Below are 19380 nucleotides of genomic sequence, written 5' to 3' on the forward strand. Positions count from 1 at the left end.
GTGTTCTTCGGAATTTCCTCATCATCATCATCTGGAAGCTGGATAACATCCGCCGATGCTACAGTCACTCGACAATGAGAATCCAGTCGACCATCATCACAGTTAGCAAGGCATAAACATATTCACAAAATTCGTACCTGCTCGAGAAGTGGCCATATCTGTGGTTTCCGCGTCAGCTTCCTCATCATCAACTTCCATGTGGGACGCTCCAGAAGTGGCACCACTAGAAATTCAAGATTTCACTCAGTCAAGAACAAGCAAAGGCCCACAACAGCAGTGAAGAAAATAAAAGAAACACTTTACGCTAAAGCAACGGGCACAACAACTTTAATCCTGGGTAGAGCCTTATGGGGCTTGTGAGGAGCAACCTTGGCCTGCTTGGAGACCTTCTCACTCGGATCTGGAGTCGATGTCCGAGCGCGCTTCTGAGTTTTCGCACTAGACGTTGCAACCTTGCCATGGTCAACTGCAGGGTCTTGTGTCTGCTTGGATCGATGCTCCGAGCAGGGTGGCGACTCGACTTCGTCATCATCATCAGAGTCATCACTAACATCATCGCTACTATCATCTGCATACTCGAAGTGGCCACTGCCTTCACTCTCTCCTTGGTGTGGCTCTCCATTTGGCACTGGTGAATACATGTTCGTGAACGCCCGAAAAACATAGATTACACACTTCAGTCGGATCACTTCAAGTGCATACTGAAAAGAAATAAAGGAAAAACACTCGACAAGATAAACCAGACCTCTCCAGGAAGATTCTCAGAATGGAATGGCAAGATCCGCTTCGCTCCGCGCGGGTTGTCCTTGTTGCCAGTGATGCTCCGAAGCCACTGGGCCACCATCTCCTCTGTGACCTCCTCTGGGTGGACCTGAGTGGTGTCTTCTGGTCCTAAATACAACCACATGGGGTGGTCGCAGGCTTGCAAAGGCTGGATCCATCGAATGAGGAACGTCTCCAGTAGATCCATGCTAGTCACACCGCCCCGGATCAACTCCACCATTACGTCAACCAAGATACCCACCTCACCCTTTTTGTGGTCTTCTACAGTCAGCGAGCGGGGAGCATGGAGTCTCTCCAAAGAAAAAGGTGGAAGGCCAGTCGACTGACCAGGAGTCGGGATGTCTTTGCAATAGAACTAGGTCGATTGCCACCCTCTAACAGACTCAGGAAAAAACACAGAAGGAAAATAACTTGTACCTCTCATCTGGATCCCCAACCCCCGCACATCTGGATCTCATGCGTCCTATCGTCAGTCGGATTTGCTTTCTTTACCGACTGAGATCGGCAAGTGAAGATATATTTGAACAGACCCCAGTACGGTCGACATCCCAAGAAATTCTCACACAATGAAACAAAGGCGGAAAGATAGGCGATGGTGTTGGGAGGAAAATGATGAATCTGGGCCCCGAAGAAATTCAGAAAACCTCGAAAGAAAGGATGAGGAGGCAAAGAGAGACCTCAGTTGACATGCGTCATGAGGAGAATGCGCTCGCCCTCCCGAGGCACAGGCTCGAACACCCCCTCTGGCAACCTCCAAGAGCCCTACACGAGCAGGCCGTCGGCGGTGAGATTCTCCAGATCCTCCTTGGTGATGTTGGAGGGGATCCAATCTCCCTGGATCCAACCAGGCGGAAGATTGGACCGCGACGTCGACCCCTTCGGCACCTTCTTGCCTTTCACCGTCTTCTTTGCGCGCTCCAGGGCCGCGGTCTTGTCCTTCACCATTTTTGTAGAGCTCAAGAGGAAGGGGCTAGGGCACGAGGTGTTTGGGGGAGGCAAGGCGGACAAGAAGACGAGAATGCAAGGAAAAGACTGGCACTGTTCGGGGCAGCGGCAGCATCGCCTTAAATGGAGCTTTGGTCGAGTGGCTGATGTGCGGGCCCGGGTGATCTTATTGCATCCCACAACAGACGCTTGCTCGATAAGTGGCAAAAAAAGGTGTCACAAGGATCGAGGAGTCTGCTCCAACCTGCCCCGCTTACTGTGCCACGCTCCGTCCCGCGCGCTTCTCCAAATTTCGAATCCCCTGAAATCCAGACGCGGCAAGTCAGTCGATCGCGCTGAAGATACTCATATCCAATCTACTCAGAGCTACACATCAAAGTTCACTCAAAAATTTCCAGAACCCAGAATCGATCAAGGCGATTGATGAAGGACTAAATATCAAGCTCACTGACATGGAGTCCTAGGAAAGTGTTTCCGAGACTTTCAGTCAGACCAAAAACAACAGCAACCCTTCTTCACTCGACTCTCGATCCATTCTGGGGATAATGACAGTGACACGTACCTAGGGTAGGGTCCTAGGCCTGACCTACATGCCCTTCCCAAGGACAGGACACGAGAAGCCAAGGCCTACAAAGTTAAGAGAAATATACTGACTGGCATCTTTAATAAGTGCAATCCACTCGACAACCCATTCCACTTGGATATCCTAATTCCACTCGACTGGTGTTATTTCACTCGGGTGACAAGAAACCACTCGGAAGACAAAATACCTAAGGTCACCTATGAATGGCAACGGTCAGGCATTCACTCTGTAGCCATTAAGATCATTAATACGGGTGTTACCAGTACCGCTCAGGTTTTAACTCTCATTGAACCCCTGTGTAACTGAGGGTTATGAGGGGCCGGCGCACTCTATATGAGCCACCCCTCCCCTCTGGCACAAGGGTTCGCACCCCCTGTAACTTCAACACACTTCAATCGACAAAGCCTCCCGAGGCACCGAGACGTAGGGTTGTTACCTTCTTCGTGAGGGGCCTGAACTCGTAAACCTATGTGTCCACAACCTCGCCGTAGCTAGGGCCCTACTCCTACGTACCCCCTACTTCTACTGCCAGACTCACTCCCACGACACTTAGATAACCTTTCCAACATTTGATCAATAAAAGGCAGAGGGTAATGATCTTTTCTAGTTGCTTTATTTAATTTTCTAAAATCAATAACCATTCTATAGCCAGTAACAATTCTTTGTAGAATGAGTTCATTTTTATCATTAGGAACAACAGTAATACCTCCCTTCTTAGGGACAAAATGAACGGGGCTCACCCATCTACTATCAGCTATGGGATAGATTATACCTGTTTCCACAAGCTTTAATATTTCAGTTCTTACCACTTCTTTCATCTTAGGATCCAAACATCATTGATGATCAACAACGGGTTTAGCAGCAGTTCTGTATTAATCTTGTGGTGACAGAGAGTGGGACTAATGCCCTTAAGATCATCAAGAGTATATCCAATAGCAGCTCGGTGCTTCTTCAGAATTTTCAATAATCTCTCTTCTTCATGTTCTGAAAGTTTTAACACTAATAATAACAGGATATATCTTTTTCTCATCAACACAAGCATATTTCAAAGTGTTAGGCAATTGTTTTAATTCAAACATAGGATCACCTTTAGTTGGAGGAGGACCTCCTAGAGTTTTAATAGGCAAAACGTATTTAAGTAGAGGTCGTTGTTCAAAGAAGATCTTATCTATTTCATTTCTTTCATGCATATGCATATCATTTTCATGGTCTAACAAATATTGTTCTAGTGGATCAGTAGGTGGCACAACAATAGAAGCAAGACCAATCATTTCATCCTTACTAGGTAACTGTTTTTCATGAGGTTATCTATTAAACTTAGAAAAATCAAATTCATGAGATTCGTTACCAAAGCGAACATTGATAGTTTGTTTATGACAATCTATAGTAGCATTGATAGTGTTCAGGAAAGGTCTACCAACAATAATGGGACAAAAGTAATCTTGTGGGAACCAAGAACTAGAAAATCGGTAGGGTATTTTATTTTCCCACACAAGACTTCAACATCTCTAACAATCCCAAGTGGTGTGATGGTGTCTCTATTAGCAAATTTAATAGTGACATTTATGTCCTCTATTTCAGCGGGTGCTATGTCATTCATAATTTCTTGATATAAGGTAAAAGGAATAGCACTCATGCTAGAACCTAAATCACATAAACCATGATAACAATGAGCTCCTATCTTAACTGAGACAACAGGCATGCCAACTACATGTCTATGTTTATCTTTCTCATCAGGTTTGGCAATTCTAGCAGCTTCATCACAGAAATAAATAACATGCCCATCTATATTTTCTACCAAGAGATCTTTAACCATAACAACACTAGGTTCTACTTTAATTTGTTCAGCGGGATTAGGTGCTCTAACATTACTTTTGCGAACAACAGTTGAAACCTTAGCATGTTCCTTTATCCTAACAGGGAAAGGTGGTTTTTCAATATAATTAAGCAGTAGGCACAACTGGATCAACATTGTAAATAATAGTTTCATCTTCATCTATTACCGGTTCTCTAATTTCTTATTTAATAGGGGATGATATTTAAACCACTTCTTCTTAGGGAGATCAACATGAGTAGAAAAAGATTCACAAAAGGAGGCTACTATCTCAGAGTCAAGTTCATATTTAGTTCTAAACTTTTGAAAAGCATCGGTATTCATAAAAGATTTAACACAATCAAACTCAAGCTTAATACCTAACTCTTTACCTTCGTCGAGTTCCTGATCTTTAGAGTTGCGTTTAATTCTTTCTAAAAGATCTCACCTGACTTCAATAGTCTTCTTCATAAAAGAACCAGTACAAGAAGTATCGAGCGTGGATTGATCATCACGAGAAAGCCGAGCATAAAAATTCTGAATGATAGTTTCTCTAGAGAGATCATGTTTGGGGCCAAAAATTAAGCCTCCCCCAAGCTAGAGCGATACTTTCTCCTTCATGAGGCCAAAAGTTATATATATAATTCTGATCACGAAGAACTAGATGCATAGGACAATTTTTTTGGTCAAATTCCAATTTTAATAGATTCCAGTTCCAAGATCCAATATCGTCGTATAGCCTATACCATGTCAATGCTTTTCCCTTCAAAGATAAGGGAAAACCTTCTTCTTAGCTTCATCTCCGGATAAACCTGCAAGCTCAAATAATCGACAAATTTCATCCACATATATCAAGTGCATACCAGGTTGTTCAGTTCCATCTCCTGCATAAGGATTAGCTAGCAGTTGTTCTATCATACCCAAAGGAATTTCTTAACCAATATTTTCAGTAGGTGCAGTGAATTGAGGGACAACTAATTGTGGTTCCGGTCAGAGGTGAAGTTACTCCAAACATACCCCTCATAGGATGGTTCTCCATAGTAACAAGTGAGAATAAATTTCAGCATGTAGTAATAATATTTCCTTACCATTTTCCACTTACCAAGAGCGCTTCACTCCGCGGAAACCGCCCTAGAAAAGAGAATTGATGACCCACAATATAGAGGATCAATCGTAGTCCTTTCGATATGTAAGAGTGTCTAACCCAACGAGGAGCAAAAGGAAATGACAAGTGGTTTTCAGCAAGGTATTTTCTGCAAGCACTGAAATAGTTGGTAACAAGTAGTTTGATAGCAAGATAATTTGTAACGAGCAAGTAGCGGTAATGGTAAATATAGTGCGGCAAGGTAGCCTAATCCTTTTGTGGCAAAGGACAAGCCAAAATAGTCTCTTATGATAAGCAAAGCGTTCTTGAGGGTACACGGGAATTTCACCATGTCACTTTCATCATGTTGGCTTGATTCATTTTGCTACTTTGATAATTTGATATGTGTGTGGATCGGTGCTTAGGTGATGTTCTTACTTGAACAAACCTCCTACTTATGATTAACCCCCTCGCAAGCATCCGCAACTACGAGAAAAGTATTAAGATAAAATCTAACCGTAACATTAAACTTTTGGATCCAAATGGTCCCTTATGAAGTAGCGCATAAACTAGGGTTTAAGCTTCTGTCACTCTAGCAACCCATCATATAATAACTACTCCACAATGCATTTCCTTAGGCCCTAATAAGGTGATGTGACATGTAGTCGACGTTCACATGACACCACTAAGGGAATCACAACATACATATCATCAAAATATCGAACATGTATGAAGTTCACAAGATTAATTGCAACATGACTTCTCCTGTGACCTCAAGAACAAAAGTAACCACTCACAAATGATAATAATGCTCAAGTTCAGAGGGGTATTAAATAGCATAATGTATCTGAACATATAATCTTCCACCAAATAAACCATATAGTAATCAACTACAAGATGTAATCAACACTACTAGTCACCCACAAGTACCAATCTAAGGTTCCGGTACAAAGATTGAACACAAGAGATGAACTAGGGTTTGAGAGAGAGATGGTGTTGTTGAAGATGTTGATGGATATGGCCCTCCCAAAGATGGAATAGTTGTTGGTGATGGCGGTGAAGATGATTTCCCCCTCCTGGAGGGAAGTTCCCCCGGTGGAATCGCTCCGTCGGAGGGCAAAGGTGCTCCTGCCCAAGTTCTGCCTCGAGACGGCGGCGCTTCATCCTGAAAGTGCCAAAAATATTTCATTGTGTTTCTCTAAATTTCTTTTCTTTTTGTTAAGTCGTACCAAGGAGAAGACCACGATGAAAATGTTGAGTGGCTCTCATATGCATTATTGTTGATCTACCAAAGAGCCCATATTATCTTGTCTTCTCCTTTGAATAAAATGTTGCAGATTCCAGCTTAGTCCACGACACTCTTGCACTATTATTATTTTCATATCATTCAGTCGTGCAAGTGAAAGGCAATAATGACGATATTTGATGAAGTGACTATGGCAGAGAAAGGAGGGTATGAACTCAACTTGTTTATGTTTTTGTAAATATGTTTAACCTAGTATCCATGATTCAGCATATTATGATCAAACTTGTTTGCAATGAAAATTAGAGATTATAGTTTCTCATGCCATGCTTAAGTAGCTAGGAGTGGCTAATGATTTATCTTACGTGTCAACATGCGTTAAAATGGTTGTGATGTAGTATGATGATATGGTATCCACCTCCAAATGTTTCAAGTGGCTTGACTTGGCACGTGTTCTTGCATGTAGTTGAATCAAAACAAGCATAGCCTCTACGATATTTATGTTCATATCCCACTCATGCTAGTATTCAATGTTGATTATGCATAATGCATGTTCATGACCGTTTTCGCTCTCTAGCTGGCCGCTTCTCAACCTATTTGCTAGCCTTCGCCTGTACTAAGAGGGAATACTGCTTGTGCATCAAAATTCTTAAACCAAAGCTATTCCAGATGAGTCAACCATATCTACCTATATGCGGTATTACCCTTTTGTTCCAGGTAAATTTGCACATGCCACCTCTAAAAATTCAAATGAACATCTGTTTTGTGTCCCTGGACCGCTCATTGAGCGATAGGGGGCGGTCAGTATCTTCCATGCTAAGCGGGTTATTCTCATGATGCATGTTTATTCACTCGTCCTTGGACAGGGGCCGGTAATAGGGATGCCCAGTCCCGAAATAAAAAATTGCAAATAATTAAACAAACCACCCCAGGACTGTTCTTGGTATGGATGGTACCCGTGGATTTGGCTAGCCATGGAGTGTGTTTGTTGGTGGAGGGGGAGTAAACTTTTACTTTTACCGCTTGAGAACCGTCGCTAATGTGTTTAGCATGGAATATGTTGATAACTCTTGGTCATAACGTTGACAGGAAGGGTGCACCTCCCAAAATTATATTTATCTCAGATTCAAGCTTTGTGCTCTGGCACCTCTACAAATCACTTATTCCCTCTGTGAAGTGACTATCTATTTAATTTTATGTTAAGTCATCACCTTCTCAAACAAGTGCTAGACCCGAGAGCACTATTGTCATCCTCATGCATTGTGTATAGTTAATGTTGAATGCATCATGACTGGATCTTTTCTACCATGAATTACAATGTTCAGTCGCTTCTTGAACTTTGGAGGTGCTCTGTATTTATGTTTTGCGGTATCAGAAAGGGCTAGCGAGATACCACTGTCGTCATATTATATCATATGATTGTTTTGACAGTGTTGGCATTTGAAATATTTTATTAGTGCTCGCTAGTTGATTATGCCATTGATATGAGTTAATATGATTTTTAAGAGTTATTATTGACATGGTTAGTCATGATCTTTGCTAATAACTTGGGTGCTACTTAAGCATATATTTGTAAACAAGAACAAAAGAGTTCGTAAAAGTTTTTATTTATCACTTTCAGTTTGTCAATTGAATTCCTTGGGGACAAGCAATGGGTTAAGCTTGGGGTAGTTGATACGTCGCCATCATATCTACTTTTCCTAATGCTTTTGCTCTTGTTTTGGACTCTAATTTGCATGGTTTAAATGAAACTAACCCGAACTGGCGCTGTTTTCAGCAGATCTACCATGGTGTTGTTTTCGTGCAGAAATAAAAGTTCTCGGATTTGGACAAAACTTTTTGGAGAAATATTTCAGAATATATAATAAATTATGGATGCAAGACCCACTGGAGGTGTGCCCAGGTGCCAACAAGACACCAAGCCCCCCCCCCCTCTGGCACGCCCTAGTGGGTAGTGGGGCCCTCGGGGCCTCGCTGACCCTAATCCCGATGATATAAAATCCTATTTTTGGAGAGAGAAAATAAGCGAGGAAGTTTCATCACTTTTCATGATACGGAGCCGCCGCCACCTCCTGTTCTTCATTGGGAGGCCAAATCTGGAGCATGTTTGAGGCTCCAAAGAAGGGAATCTTCGGTCTTCATAGTCGCCTACCCTCCTTCATCACCAATTTCATGATGCTCCCCACCGGGAGTGAGTAATTCCTTCGTAGGCTCACTAGTCGGTGAGGAGTTGGATGAGATTCATCAAGTAATCGAGTTAGCTTTGTTAGGGCTTGATCCCTAGTATCCATTATGTTCTGAGATTGATGTTGCTATGACTTTGCTATGCTTAATGCTTGTCACTAGGGTCTGAGTGCCATGATTTCATATCTGAACCGTTTATGTTTTCACCATTATATCTATGTTCTAGATCCGACCTTGCAACTCATATGCATCTATTACGTGTTATGATCTGTAAACTCGAGTGTGACAGTAATTGGGATACTTTTTGGTGATGACCGTAGTTTGAGGAGTTCATGTATTCACTATGTGTTAATGCTGTTCCGGATCTCCATTAAAAGGAGGCCTTAATATGGACCCCGCTGTCACGGGAGGGTAGGACAAAAGATGTCATGCAAGTTCTTTACCATAAGCACGTATGACTATTTACGGAATATATGCCTACATTATATTTATGAACTCGAGCTAGTTCTGTGTCGCCCTAGGTTATGACTGTTATACGATGAATATTATCCAATGAATCCACCGATCCAATGCCTATGAGTTTCCCACATATTTTTCTTACTAAGTTACTATTGCTATTGCTACTGTTACAACCGCTACAAAACTGTTACTGTTGTTACCATTACCGCTGCTACTATTACCATTACTATCAAAATTATCATATTACAGTGCTACTGATCACGTTGCTGCATATATTTAATCTCTAGGTGTGGTTGAATTGACAACTCAATTGCTAATACTTACAAATATTCTTTGGCTCCCCTTGTGTCGAATCTATAAATTTGGGTTGAATACTCTATCATCGAAAACTGTTGTGATCCCCTATACTTGTGGGTTATCAACAGCTGAGACCCACCAGCTACATCGTCGCACACAAGAAAGTTCCTACTTATTACGTGCAAGAAAAATGATTCCTCCCGCTACTAGCTAGGACCCACCCGATTTGGAGGCTGACTTGTGGACCTACTAAGTTGACGCTTACGCATCGCTTTGTCAACTTAGTCAACAAACGATTGTATCAGAAGTGACCGTTGAATCTTAATCCAACCATCGGGCTGCTTCTTCAACCTCTGATTTGCTTACTCCAGCTGTCGTGGATTTGTCACGACAGATGTCCTTAGTGTCAGGACTTAGTCGCGAGGCCAACGCCTCTATGCGGTAGCTTGAAGGGGTTGGGCGGAATCAAGATACGCAACACAAGACAAGAATTTAGACAGCTTCGGGCCCCGGGAAACATCATCCGGTAATAACCCTACATGCTGTTTGTGGCCAGGTCTCATTATGATCATGAGGGAGTCGCCAGTAAGTCGGCTCTTTGTGTCTAGCCCTAGAGATTGTTTCTTATTACTTGTCCCTCTTGGGGTGCCCTGCCCCTCCTTATATATGTTGAAGGGGTGGGTTACATGACTAATCCTAGTAGGATTAGGATTACTCTATTAGAAGTGGAGTCCTAGTCTTGCTTCCTTTGTAGGAGGATATTCCTTATGCTTTCCTCTTAAGCCGGCCCACCATAATATGAGTCGGCCTTCTGGGCCTTGGGCCTTGTCATCCATCTGAAACACCCGTTGGGTCACCAATGTGTCTCCAGGCTCGTGAGTCGTCAGACTAGTGAGCCGCCAGACTCGTGAGTCGCCAATCCTCCGGCGGGTTACCAATGAAACGCCAAGTCCCGACCGGGTCATTATCCGGCCGGGTCATACCGGGGGTATATCCCCGACATTAGCCCCCAGTTTAATTTGGATTTATCCATGTTAAACTGATCCTGCAAAATAAATCAAGAACAAAATTGACAGGTTGTGCTCTGGGTTAAATATTTTTGTAAGCCGGCACCTGATCATCCTTAACTCCTTGTTATTTCCTTCTTCTAGAAAATCCGGGTCAATAGGCCAGCTACATATTCAATTTGCTGACGTTGGTTTCTCACAGAGAAATATTGTGAAGAATAATCCACTTGAGTCAGCCTCCAAAGCTCTGACTTGACAAAAATATTGGTCTTGAAATATTGAACTGATATTCAGACGGCTTAAAGATGTAGATCTTGCCGATTTATGATTGCCAAAATTGCCGGGTTATAAATAAATGATACCGGGTCATGATTGTTGCAGACACTGGGTTAATTTGGTCTGCTTCAAACTGGGAATTTGAAGATTTTTTCTTCCTTATATGCATATCACCTGTAGCCCCCAAGTGCCGGGTTGTCATGCTTGCAGCAACCTGGGACTTGTAATTGCCTTATGCTCATGAAAACTTCAACCAGTGTAGCCCCCAAGGGCCGGGTCATTATGCAATAGCGAGCAGGGACTTTTGTATATAATTCATTGATAATAACATCATATGATGTAATCTCCACCATGGGGCTTGAACCCACGTCCACAGGGTTAAGAGCTTTGTACTCTACCAACTGAATAGTAGACTTTTTCAATATAATGGATTTAACTCTTGTACCTTGAATTTTTAAGAGGAGCAATTGGTAGCACCCAAGGGCAGGCTCATTACAATGTGATGAGTCGGATCTTCAATAAAGTGAGCCAAAAACTGACTTTGCATTAGCCCCCAAGTGTCATGGTGCATGCTAGCAGTGACATGGGACTTGCATATTTGATGTAACCTCAACTTGAATAATGTAGCCCCCAAGTGTCGGGTCGTAAGCCTGCAACAACTCGGGACTATTCCCTCCATTGTAAAAATAATCATATCCATTGATAAATAATAGCCTTTGCGCTAAAGCGACTTTGAACACCATATCAATGTAGTAAAGGTGATAACCCAAAACTTAGAAGACAAAACTTCCAAGTATTTAACATCATCATGAAAATCCAGCCAAGTTTGGCTTATTAGAAATTTGAATACCTTATCAGCTGACAAGTAAATCCATAGATTTAATATTTGGCGGCTCTTGGCCGATGGCGACTTAATGCTCATTCCTTGTAAGCCGGAATTTCATAACCAGACGGCTTATAGCCTTTGAGAAAATCAAGAATTGATAACCCTTTTGAGACACCAATTTCAATATTTGATGATGGGCATGAACTTAATCATTTGCGTAAGTTATAGTTCTGCAAATCCTGCACAAAATTTAAACAACATATGCCCTGGCGACTATAGAATTGGTTCATACTGTCGGCTTACATTGCCGTATCCAATAAGGGCAATAATCCAATGATTGATAAATGCATGATTCCAATTGTGCAATCCAAAATATACCGGCGACTTAAAGTCCATAGCCAGGGCTGGTTTAAACATAATCATTCATAAACAATATCATACCTGTGATATTGAATCGTATTGCCGGCTTATGATACATGTATAGTAAGGGCGATAACCCAAAACTTAGAAGCCAAACCTTCCAAGTATTAATATTGTCATATCGTCCAAAGTCGAGCCGGGTTAAATAGAAACCACACATATATGAGCAAAAAGTCTCAAGACAAACCCAAAAGACTGTTTTCAAAAAACTTAAGTCAAACAGAGAAAAAAGTGAGGCTTCTGATTTGGATACGATCAGTAAACCGTTTCAAAGGGGTTAAGCTCGGATTCGAATATGATCATGTAGCCCCCAGTGGCTTTGGCGTTGCGCCGATCAAGAGGGTACCGACAGCTATGTTCTCTTTGGTTCGAATACGACCTATGTTTGAACAGGAAGCCCCCTAATGACCTTGAGAGTTTTTTAACGACTCTGATTCGAATACGATCAAAGTCGGTTCCCAAAAGGGGTTGAGCTATTATTCGAATACGATCAAGAAGCCCCCTAGTGAGCTTGGCAGTGTGACAATCAAGAGGGTACTGACATCTATGTTCTCTTTGGTTCAAATACGACCTATGTTTGAACAGGAAGCCCCCAAGTGATCATATAAGTTTTGGCATTGCGTCGATCAAGAGGGTACCGACAGCTATGCTCGATGAGCAGGAAGCCCCCAAGTGACCATAATAAGATAAGCCATAAGGCAGGATACCCATGTTTGAACCGCGCATCATGGCAACAAGTTCTCTTTGGCAACCTTTAATTTTTCTGAGAACTTGAACTTGTGAGAGATTAATTCTTTTTGAACCGGAACTTTAAATCGGATTTAAGAGCTTCAGAGCTTTGTGGGAGACAGATTTCCCTTGAGCCGGATTGTGAACCGGATATTAAGAGCTTCAGAGCTTTCTGGGAGACAGATTTCCCTTGAGCCGGATTGTGAACTGGATATTAAGAGCTTCAAAGCTTTATGGGAGACGGATTTCCCTTGAGCTGAATTGTGAACCGGAAGCATCATTGTGAGCCGGAATTTTTCTGACGGCCTTTTAAATTTTCATCAATAGAGCAGTAATCTCCAGACCTCGCGAGGGAAGAGGAACAAGTCCACTATAAATATGGGCCATCCTCACTACCCGAGACCTCGCGAGGTCGCTCAACCACTGTACTAGATCATCCTCTACCTCCTCGTGAGGCTAATCCACCAGAAGCAGGAGTAGGGTTTTACATCGCAAGGTGGCCCGAACCTGGGTAAGTCCTTGTGTTCATCTTCTTCCCCGCTCACACGGACTCGACGAGGCTAGGCCGTGGTGCCGTGAGCTTGAGGCTAGAGCTGGTTGGGATCTTTGCACACGCCCCAGAGTTTGAACCTGAAGGAAATATTCCCTAGAGGTAATAATACAGTTGTTATTTTTGTCACACCCTAGCTAGTTCAAGCATTGGAGTGTTGCATCATGTCTATTTTTCTCAACAGAAACTTGAAATGGGGATGACAGAACCCCCAGCCCCCTCTGAAACCATCTAGGGTTTACTAAAAATATTTTCAATGAACCTGAAATGCCCTTCTAAAATGTCCATCATTTTTGCCTTGGTTCAGAACCTCTGCCAAAAGTGGTGCACAATTTTCTAGGTCATCTTAAGGTCTTTGAATTAAATCATAAGTATTTGAGTTTGGGCATTTAAATTATATAAATTATTTTAAATGCTCAAATAATCCCAAACTAAAATGTTCCATGCTGGATATATTCCAGTTAATGGCCATGAGCAGTTTGGTGAAATTTGGAGTTGTTTAGGTATTTTCAGTAAGTCCACAAAGTTATTGAATAAATAAAAAAAGATAAATAAAGAGAGAGAGAGAGGGAACTAACCTGGCAGCCCAACTAGCCAGCCCACCTAGCCGGCCCAGCCCAGCAGCCGCTCCAGCGAGCTGCTTGCCTTCGCCAGGCAGGCAGACAGGTGCTCGACGGCGGCACCAGCGCGCGCCACGCAGCTGCCCGTCGCCCTGCTTCCTCCCCTCGCCTCTCTGCTGGCCTAGACGACCTCCACGTCGCGCCCCGAACCCCCTAGAAACATCCATTCTCCCCCTGCCTCTCTCCCTCGCTCTCCCGCACCATGGCCGACACCACCGTAGCCGCACCGTCGCCGTAGTCGCGCTCTCCGTCGTCCTTGCGCCGTGCCGTCGTGTCTAGGAGCTCCGCCGCCCTCCTCTTCGTCGAGCTAGCCGAGCCCCGAGCACTCGCTTGCCCCGAGTCCTCTGCACCGACCTCGCCCGACTCCACCATCGCCGGAGATCCCCTTCACCGCCGCCGCCGCACCAGCTCGTCCCCGACCGCGCCGTCTGCTCCCTCGAGACCGCCGTGAGCCCAGCTACCTATCCCCCCTTTTGTTTCTCGCTCTTGAGCCACGTAGCGACTGCACGTAGCTCACCTGCACGCGCCGCCGCGGAGCTCGTCGCCGACGTGACTCCGGCCACCCACTAGCCACACCACCATGTCCATCGCACTCACCGCACTCGTAGGAACCCGTAGCACCTCACCATGAGCCTCGCCGTGCTCCATAGCCTCGGGTTCATCATCACCCGAACTCCGGCGACCGCCAAGGTCGTCGCCGGCGCCGTTTCCGGCCACCCCGAGCTCAACCACCACCACCAAGAGCTGCGGCTTGCTCCCAACTACACGTAGATGCCCTCCGCGGCTCTTTTGGTCGCCGGAATGCACAAAACCACTCTTGCCGCCGCGTTCGGCCTCGCCGGCGGCTAAACGCCGGTGAGTTGACCCCGCTGACCCCTCATTTGACCACGGGTGGGCCCAGTTTGACCCCCTGGGTCAATGACAGGTGGGGCCCAGCCCTGTTAACTAATCAGGATTAGTTTTAATTAATATTTAGTTAAACTAATTACACTGACACACGGGACCCACTAGTCAGGGTTGACCTGGACTGTTCCGTTGACCGCTGATGTCATCCTGACGTAATGCTGACGCAGTAATTTATTTACTGGAATTATTATTACACAGGAAATTCCAGTAAATACCACAAACTTTAAAAAATCATAGAAATTAATCTGTAACTCCAAATGCAAAGTTTTATATATGAAAAATGATCAGAAAAATCCAATCTATCCATCTGTACTAGTTTCATGCATGTTTTAAACAATTTAACCTGATGTTTGGTACAGAACAAGATAAAGCACTTATAAGGGCCATTTATGAGTTTGAAACTTGAATCTTTGATTCAAAATGGTTCAAACCCATCTGGTCTTAGTTGCATTAGCCCAATACACTCATTTTGCCATGTTTCATGCATGCATCATTTGTTGCATATTGTTTGGTGATGTTTGTGTATCGGTGCTCTTTGCGGCAGGTTCTGCCTCCGAGGAGTACCACGATTACCCTAACGAAGAACAATATCAGTGCATCGACCCGTCAGGCAAGCAACCAACCATTTGATCATATCGATACAATCCCATGTTCTCGCTTCTGCTCTCTTTTACTGCATTAAGACAACGCGTTTCAAACTGCTGTGTGCTACGGTAGTTGAACCCATTTCCTCTGCATGACCTGTCATTGCCACAGTAACTAGATGAAACCCACTAGCATGTGTAGGAGTTGATTGAGCCATATGTATGTGTTGTTCCTACCTTGCTATGCCTGCTATGCTTAGAGTCGTGTCAGGTCTGGTTCATCTGGGTGATGGGCTAGAGTGAAATGATCATGTCGGTAATGAGAGTGATGTGTTGAACACGATTTGGTAAAGGTATCGATGAGAGGCCATGTAGGAGTACATGGTGGGTTGTTTCATTGAAGCCGACCTTAAGCACTGAGATCTGTATGTGTGATTTAAGATTCAGCTACTACCATGCATTGGGCCCTGAAATATGACCCCGCTCGACTTCTTATTCACCCTAGTCCTCTGTCCAGGAGTTGCAAGTAGTTTCTGGTGTTTGTAGCTTACTGGAGGCCGTGAACAGCGCTGACCGCGGGGTGGGCTGTGATGCGGTAGGTACGTGGCACGGTGTACCGGATACCCGTTAGGTATCTCGGGAACCCTGTACACATCGTTCGGGGCCGTATGTGGAAACCTCGGCCGGACTCCCTGCGGATGGAACCTGATAGGCGATAAACCTGGACTAGAGACTTAGGTGTTTAGGTAGGTCGTGGTCTACACCCACGTCGGCTTTCGCTTGAAGTCTGCCGAGCACATGTCGTGTGCAGACGCTAAGTGGTGGAAACATGTATGAAGAAGTACACCCCTGCAGGGTTAACATTATCTATTCGAATAGCCGCGTCCGCGGTAAAGGACTACTTGGTTGCCTATATAGTTCATAGACAAGTAAATGGATACTACTAAAAATCTCAAGATAAGCGTGAGTGCCGAGGATGGCTCTTCCGTAGGATGACGGAGGTGGATCCTCGGTGGTGTATTGAAGTGGTGAGTAGTGGACTCGAGTATGCAAAACCATTTCGAGTTGGTGTCTCATAGGATAGCTTAGCCAAGAGTCAAAGTTGGCTTGCTGCAATAACCCCACCAACCCTTATTGATAATGTGCATGTATGTAGGATCTGATGTAAGTCTTGCTGAGTACCTTTGTACTCATGTTGCTTTAATTTACATTTTTCAAAAGATGCTGCAACCCCTTCTGATGGGTTCTTCGTAGACGTTGACATCGATGAGTAGATTGAGGCCCAGGTGGTAATCCTGAGCTTGTGAAGGACCATGTAGTATAGCTAGGCTTACCCAAGCCTCTTTTATTTTACTAGTTGTCTGTTCTCAGACAAGTTACTTCCGCTGTTGGCTTGTATGCTTGTATGACTTGAATGCTGGGTCGTGTGACCCGTACTTGTGTGTATGCTATGTATGGCTCTCTGAGCCTTTAAATAAAGTACTTGTGTCGTAGAGTCATGTTGTGATGCCTTGTTGTATTTGCACATATCGAGCATATTGTGTGTATGATTGAAATGCTTGGTATGTGTGGGATCTGACTATCTAGTTGTTTATCCTTAGTAGCCTCTCTTACCGGGAAATGTCTCCTAGCGTTTCCACTGAGCCTTGGTAGCTTGCTACTGCTCCGAAACACTTAGGCTGGCCGGCATGTGTCCTTCTTCGTTCCTGTGTCTGTCCCTTCGGGGAAATGTCACGCGATGGATACCGGAGTCCTGTTAGCCCGCTACAGCCCGGTTTACCGGAGTCCTGCTAGCCCAGTGCTACAGCCCGGATTCACTTGCTGATGACCGACACGTTTGATGCTGGGTCATGGATGCCTGTCCCTGTAAGTTTGTGCCACTTTGGGTTTACGACTAGCCATGTCAGCCCGGGCTCCTTACCATATGGATGCTAGCGACACTATCATATACGTGTGCCAAAAGGGCAAACGGTCTCGGTAAAAGGTAAGGCAACACCCTTGGGAATACCGTGCGTGAGGCCGCAAAGTGATATGAGGTGTTACATGCTAGATCGATGTGGCATTGAGTAGGGGTCCTGACAGCGTTGGCATCAGAGCCGGACTGCCTGTAGGTTCTCCAAGCCAAACTGGTCGATGTTGAGTCTAGAAATGCTTTACTTATATGTAGGGGAATTGATTGTGGGATGGAACGTAAGGCTCTTTTTACTCCTTTACCTCATGGCATTCTGATTTGAGTCAGTCTATTCTTCCACTGGGGGTTAAGGAATTAGGATCTCTCCTCTCTATCAGGTTCACGTGTTACTAATCCGTAGTACCTTATAGGTTTGATGGATACAAGCCTAGTTCAGTTCTACTACCCCATTATGTTGCTAAGATGGACCCAGAACCTTGATATGATGTTGTTGAGTGTCTATGCAATTCTTTGCAAAATGCCTCAAAATCCTTTTGAGCATTTATAGCCGTTATGCTGTCCAATTTCTGCTAGGAATTCTAATGTCTTGTGTTTATCATGTTCCAGATGGCTTCCCGTCCTCAGAATCAAGTGGTTCGTTTGACTCGATGCCTAGATGTACCCGGCCATACTGCCATGTTGGTCAGGGTAATGACTGAGGCAGGATACCGTTGGTATCCTGAGTACACGGTCGAAGAGCAATTCCGAGACTTTAATCAAAGTCAATATTTTTGCACTGTCAGGATATTTCCATCTTATCCTGGATCTACCGAGCCCCTCCACTGCTCCTATGGACTCGGGGTTACTATTGAGATGGCTGTGCAGGATGCTGCCTACTCTATGATGACCATCATGTGAGTCAGGACTGGCCTATTTCGGTACTCCGACTTTCGATATATGCCAGCTTCACTCCCGGGAGCACAAGGGTATCTCCAGGCTATCTATGCTGACTCCACTCAGGAGGACTCACTAACCCGCACCACTGCACAGTTGCTTGAAGACAAGGACCGTGAAAATCGGGCCTTGAGACTGGAGCTTTTCAATACCCGTGCTGATCATTGGGCCACTTTGACTCGGTTTGCACCGGCTGTGCAAGCTGGATATATGGATATGCGAGATCTCTATCCTGTGAGATCTGCTCTGCCAGTGATGATGGATTGGCGTGATGTAGGAGGCATCACCCCACCTCGTGGTCCCCGCAGGCCACCATTTGTTGGTCCAAGACCTCATCCTAGCCCCTATGGTCCACAAGCTCCACGGGACCGACTGTTTCCAGATGATCACGTTGAGCTTCCAGGCTATGGAGGTGACTTCTATGAAGACTACTACGGAGCTGTCTGAGTTAGTAGTAGTATCACTAGTATCATATTAGTTGTATCGTCCACCGTCCTGCGTGACTCGTGGGATATGACTTAGCTTGTACCACCTTCCGGAGGTGTAGAAAAATAATGTATAGGAGCTTGGAATGCCTCCGATGAGATGTAATCTTCCTTTCACCGTAGTAGTACTTTGTTTGGTTTTGTACTAAACCTTGTATGGTGTGTATGACGATGGAATAAAAGAAGCAATTTCTGTATCTACCATGTCATACGGATGATCATCTTACATTCCAAGTTATCCATTATATTCTACATTTCTATGTCAGAATCTTATCATCCTGGACTAAACCATTGTCTTGTTTTCCTAGGATGGTTAACACCCGCACCAACCCTGCTCCCCCAGAGCAGGCCGAAGGCAGCAGAGTTGGGGAAACAAACCTGCCTCACCCTCCTTCTCTGGCCGAGGTTATGCTGGAGGCCGAGAGAAACAAGCGGGAGACCAACCGTTTGTTGGAGCGCATCGAGCAAAACACAGCACACCATCAGAGGAATAACTTGGTGTCACTCAGTGACTTCATCAAGTTACATCCACCCACTTTCCACCACTCCGTCGAGCCCCTCGACGCTGATGACTGGCTTCGCAGTATTACTCACAAGCTACGATCTGCACTCGTAGCTGAGGCTGACAAGGTCACATTTGCTGCATATCATCTTGGGTATGGACTGGATGTCAGCCCATCATGCTAAGATTGATTGCTTCTCTAGGACTGTTCAACTCACACATCCTTCGGGGAAGATAGT

Source organism: Triticum aestivum, chromosome 2B (genome assembly GCF_018294505.1).
Source record: "Triticum aestivum cultivar Chinese Spring chromosome 2B, IWGSC CS RefSeq v2.1, whole genome shotgun sequence".
NCBI classification, from domain to species: domain Eukaryota; kingdom Viridiplantae; phylum Streptophyta; class Magnoliopsida; order Poales; family Poaceae; genus Triticum; species Triticum aestivum.